Genomic DNA, 6,000 nt, shown 5'->3' on the forward strand with positions numbered 1-6,000 from the left:
GTTTTCTAACCCTTTAAAAAGTATTTCTTGCTCAGTTATGCTCCCCTCCCCACCTTTAGCAAGCTTTCCTTCCATTTGGAGTGTTGACCTGAAATTGTGCACTGCACCTTGGACGACAATCAGATTTGGAAGTGTCTTCCACAATGACCCTGTTAGTTGTGGCTGCCTTAGACAAGAGACACATTTTCTTTCATTATCATAGATAGAACACCACAGATTTTGCACATCCATGATTTTGTGGCATTAGACTTCAACCTGATCTTAACAAATGTGACAGAACATAAAGGCTTGCAGTATCTGAACTAACTCTGAACTAGATAAGACATAGATAGTTCTGCTTGTCTGATACAGAAGTAGGACACAGCACAGCCATGGCCAGTCCTGTTGTTAACTTATAAGTGTTTCTAACATGTGTAACAGAGGATTGCGTATAATCACAACAAAGGGAGTAATCCTTTAATCCTCTTTTCTCTTTCCACTGGGAACACTGCAGAACAGAATTTTAGAAGCTGATAACCTGAATCTCAAGAGTAACTTTGTTTTTCAAAAATTGTGTACTAAGAAAGCAATTAAAAGGTGAGGGAGTGAGAAGGACAGAGGCCCCCAACATCAGACCCTCTGGTCTATGCAAAATCTTGGTAGGGAGCATCCCCCCTCCGCTACAAGGCAACTGGTTTTGTTTTGAGAAACATTCGCTTCAGCTACAAGTCTTGTGACAGGACCATGACTGGTCCAAATGTCCCCCACATGGGTGGAGATAGTTGTAGGATGAAACAGCTATGACTCCACTCCATCCACATCCTCTCTGTCATCTCTCAGAGGCAGACCTGCAACATGCCTCTCCTTCCTCACCAAGCATGCCAGAATTCTGTCTCATTAAGGCAACCACCATGGAAACTGCAGAATTGCATGGGACAGGAACTTCGTCACACTATCCCAGTATGGCACTATAATTCCACTTTAACTATCATGGCTTCATCCAGTGGAATCCTGGAGTCTGTAATTTGGAGGTGGGGGTGGGCTTTGGAGCTCTCTGGCTGAGAATTTGTACATGTGTGTGTGTTGCTTGCCTTTAAGTCATTTCTGACTTATAGCAATCCTAAAGTGAACCTATCACAGGGTTTTCTTGGCAAGATTTGTCCAGAGGAGTTTGTTTCCCATTGCCTTGCCCTAAGGCTGAGAGCATGTGTCTTGCCCAAGGTCACCCAGTGGGTTTCATGGCTGAGCTGGGAATCAAACCTTGGTCTCCCAAGTCATAGTCAAGCACTCAAATTACTACGAACATACTCCTCCATAAACTACACAGCCAGGATTCTATAAGATGGAGCTGTGGCAATAAAATGGAATCATAGTGCTTTACAATCGTGTAGCCCAAACGAGCCCCATGAGAAAAAACTCAAGACTGCCTCTCCTGTAAGTCAGTTTTCTCTAAGACCTCAGAGAGGGATGGCCTCTATAACCCTTAGTAGTAACTTCCAGCTCTCGGATCCTATGTATTTCTGCACGGCCGAAGAGGGTTGGCCTATATGACCCTTAGTAGTAACTTTCAGCTCTCGGATCCTATGTATTCCTGCACAGACAAAGAGGGTTGGCCTATATGGCCCTTAGTAGTAACTTCCAGTTCTCGGACCCTATGTATTCCTACACAGCCAAAGAGGGATGGTCTATATAACCCTTAGTAGTAACTTCCAGCTCTCGGATCCTATGTATTTCTGCACGGCTGACGAGGGTTGGCCTATAAGAACCTTAGCAGTAACTTCCAGCTCTCGGATCCTATGTATTCCTGCACGGCCGAAGAGGGTTGGCCTATATGGCCCTTAGTAGTAACTTTCAGCTCTCGGATCCTATGTATTCCTGCACGGCCGAAAAGGGCCGCCCTATAGGACCCTTAGGGGCCGTATGTTGTGCAGGCCTGATATAGCCATCCGATTTGCCACAACTGCACTGATGGGTCTAATGAACTACTACTGCTGATGTAACCATATTTTTAATTTTTATAAGAACGGTCATTCATCGCCAAAAACACAAATGGATGGATATTAACATCAGTGAAGACTTTTAAAGGACATGTTTATTTACTAGTTTTCGTCTTTGTTTACCACCCTTTCTGTTACAGAAACAGACTGGTCTGTTAAAATGGAGTTCCCGTTGTTGTTGTTGTTATTATTATTAGGGGTCCTTCCCTTACGTGGGGGATCTGTTCTGGACCCCTGAGTAAGAGAAAAAGTGTGTGTGCTGAAGCCCCATTGAAAACAATGGGGCGTGAGCTCACGGTGTGGTGCGGTGCACATGCCATGAGCACGCACGCCATCACTTTCCCCCACGCGGCGCTGTATAGGCCTATCCCTGGTTTTCCACTCCACCAAATACATCCAAAGGAAAGCCTGGGAAAGCTCATGCTGCCCACTGCTTTCTTTCAGTCAGTCTCAAACGGTGCCACAAGATCTCCATCCATATGACTCACAGGGCTAGTAAATTCAAACAATCCACCAAACAGTGATGCAGAGTTTCATCCCAGGTCTGTTCAGGTCCATTTGCATCAGTTATTCACACTAATGATGATGTGGAGCTTTAGGAAAAAAAAAACTCAGAAGGAAACCCAATATTGATTATCTGGATAAAGAGGGGGTTATGGTAGCCCAACTTCATCTAGTGTGTTCAGGATGCGAGTGAACAATGGAGATTCAATTCAGATTCCTCCTGGATTATTTTCACAGTGTTTGTCTGTGCAGGAGTTTTTTAAAAAAGATCCGCATCATCGGTAGTGCGAGTAACCTTTTTTTCTAACAGCCTTGTTAACCAGAGGTTGGATGGCCATCAGTCGGGAGTGCTTTGTTCATGTCTTCCTGCATGGCAGGGGGTCGGACTAGATGTAATAATGGCCCTTGAGGTCTCTTCCAGCTCTATGCTTCTATGAGATTTGTTCAGAATAGGTTTGCCATGGCCCTCCCCCGAGGCTGAGAGAGTGTGACTTGTCCAAGGTCACCCACTGAATCCAAGTCCAAGGGGGTAAATGAACCCTGGTCTCCAGAGTCATAGGCCAACACTCAAACCACTATGGCACTCAAAAAGCATGTAGAGAAAGCAGGGCTGACTTCCCACTCTGCAGGCGTGCTTGCCTTCAACTGGCTGGGACTGGCATCGAAGTATTAGGATGGTGAGGCTCAGCTGCAAGCTTAGGTTTACTTCTCCTGGGAACAGGCACCTGGAGAGTTCAGAAATAGTGGTTTCAACACACATGCCTACCGAAATAATTATTTTATTTATGTGTCACCTTGTTTGTTATTGTTGTTCTGTGCCTTCAAAGTGTTTCTGACTTATGGCAACCCTAAGGCAAAGGTATCATGGGGTTTTCTTGGCAAGATTTGTTCAGACTGGGTTTGGCACAGCCATCCTCTGAGGCTGAGAGGAACCCAGTGGGTTTCCATGGCCAAGCTGGATTTCAATTCTGGCCACCAGCATCCTAGTCCAACCCTGAAACCTCCCAAACCTTGAAACAATTATTTGATTTATGTGTCTCCTAGTAAGTAAGTAAATGTTTTATTGTGGTAATAGGCCAGTATATGATAGCTGATTACAATACGATTACAAACAATTGCACCTCAAACAATTTATATTTTTGGACTATTTTCAATCCATGGATACTTGAATCCGTGGATAAAAAAAAATCTCTGGATATTGAGGGCTGACCGTATTAGTGTTTTTAGCTTGCATTTTGCATGTTGAAGGCCCTATATTTCACGGTGCCTGTTCTCCTTTCTGTTTAGAATATCTGGTCACTTGGGTATCATGGCCTTCCTAACAAATTTCTTCTCATATATTAAGCACTGGTGATCAGATGTAAGGATTTTGATCTCATAAAACATCCAATGCTGCTGTGATCCTCAGGGGAGAAACTACTCTGGATCCTACCACCTTCACACTTAATCAGAATGAGGGACAGGGCCTTCTCTATGGCTGCTCCTAGTTTCTAAGAATATGGCTGCAACCTGGCATGGGACTTGGGTCTCTGTAACGGTACTTACATGTGTGGAGAACATAATTAAGTACTTTTGCAATATCCGTCTTCACCTCAGGGGCTACTGTGACATTACAGTAGGGGCTTGAGCATCCACGGACTTAGCTGAAGCATCACACTGACGGTCTACTAAGACTCCTGGGAGGCAAGGGTTCAAATCCTGCCTCGGCCATGAAAACCCAGTGGGTGACCCTGGGCAAGGCACACTCTCTCAGTCTCAGAGAATAGCCATGGCAAAGACCCCCCCCCCCCCGAAGAAAGATGCCAAGGAAGCACCCTTATAAATTGGAAACGACTTCAAAGCACTTGGTCTAAAATTGGATGGAACCACAATAGAGGTGCAAAGAGGCCCCTGGCCATGTGCTGAATCCGAGGGAGGGGTGAACAACCTCTGCCTGACATCTGAAGTGCCTTCATCCATTTCAGCTTCCAGATCAGACCAGCCGTTTAAGAGCCCCAGCGGCTCTGGCCGGCCAGAATCCCTCTTTGGGAACTGAGCTGACAATGGGAAATGCCCTCACAGCAGCAATTCCATTTCAAGTCCACGCTGTTGCCACACTGCAGAATCAGTGTAGCCTGACACCGCTTTAACTGCCACGGCTCCATCATATGGAAATCCTGGGATGCCCAGTTTGCTGTGGCACCAAAGCCATCTCACAAAAACTACACATCTCAGGCTTTCTGTAGCGCTGAGCCACGGTGCTTGAAGCAGCGTCAAACTGCATTCATTTCCACAGTGTAGCTACAGCCCACGTTTCCAGTGTAGGTTTAACTTTGGGTGCGTCTGCACTGTAGAAATAATGCAGCTCGACAATGCCCTGGCTCCATCTGATAGAAATCCTGAGATGTGCAGTAGTTTGCTGTGGCACCAGAACTCTCTGAGAGAGAAGTCTAAAATATCATAGAAAACTGCAACTCCCAGGATTCCATAGGATGGAGGCTCAGCTGCTATGAAACTGATCTAATAATGGGATGTCGTGTGATGTAGACACAGCGTTAAGGAGTGCTCTGCTTTCAAGTCTGGAGGAAGGATGCTTTTGCTAATTCCGCAAATCCCGATAAACGGCAAGGGGCTCCCATCTTGTGACCCTGATGGACACAGAGAAAGAGAGTTTCCCATGTTCTCTGCCTCAGATCAGCCACTCCTAGCCAATAGCCTGACCCAGGAGAAAAGCAGGCTAGAAATACCATAAACACATAAAAATAAAAATAAGTTGGTTTGTTTTGGAGAATCCATGGAGAAGGAGGGGAAACTGATTTTATCAATACAATAAAACAGATGTTACGGTCTTATCCTATAAGACCAGATATCCACATCGTGGTCATAGTGGCCTCATGCAATTGGACATTAGGAAAGCTCCTCCTGCCAAATTATCTCTTTCAGTCTCAAAGGAGCTGTGAGACACTGATTTTGCAGAGTAACAAGGGCATATATCTTTGAGTCAATGATGACAGCACAGCAGAACCCTGAAGTCATAAGAACTCACAATGGGAGTTCAGCGACGTGGCTCAAAAGGTTCCAGAATGCATCGACTTGGGCAGTTGGGCTTTGAGAAACCAACAGGGCTGGATCCAGTCTGCGTCAGCTCCTGGTTCTGCCATTGTTGGTCTTCAGCCTGAGAGGTCAAGAAGCCCCCACTATAGAAGAAGAATCTTTCCGTCTACAGATCTGCCATGGGGCCCTCGAGTCTTCTTGCGGATTTGGATTTTGGTCTTCGTGGATGTGGGTGGTTAAGCAATGGGGGAGCAGAAGACAGCAGAGGCCAGGCAGAAGGAGGAGGGCATGGCAGGAGTGGTAAGCTTCAAAAGCCACTCCTCCAGCCCTCAGGAAGACCAGGAGCCAAGCCAGAAGCAAGCCTTCCATCTACCCCCCAACTCCACCAGGGGCACAGAAGGCAGCAAAGGGCCAGGCAGCAGCAGGAGGGCGAGGCAGGAGTGGCAAGCTTCAAAAGCCAGCCCTCAGGAAGACCATCAGCCAAGCC

The sequence above is a fragment of the Sceloporus occidentalis genome, unplaced genomic scaffold, assembly GCF_023333645.1.
Source record: "Sceloporus occidentalis isolate IW3139 unplaced genomic scaffold, rSceOcc1.0.p SCAF_1, whole genome shotgun sequence".
Classification (NCBI taxonomy): domain Eukaryota; kingdom Metazoa; phylum Chordata; class Lepidosauria; order Squamata; family Phrynosomatidae; genus Sceloporus; species Sceloporus occidentalis.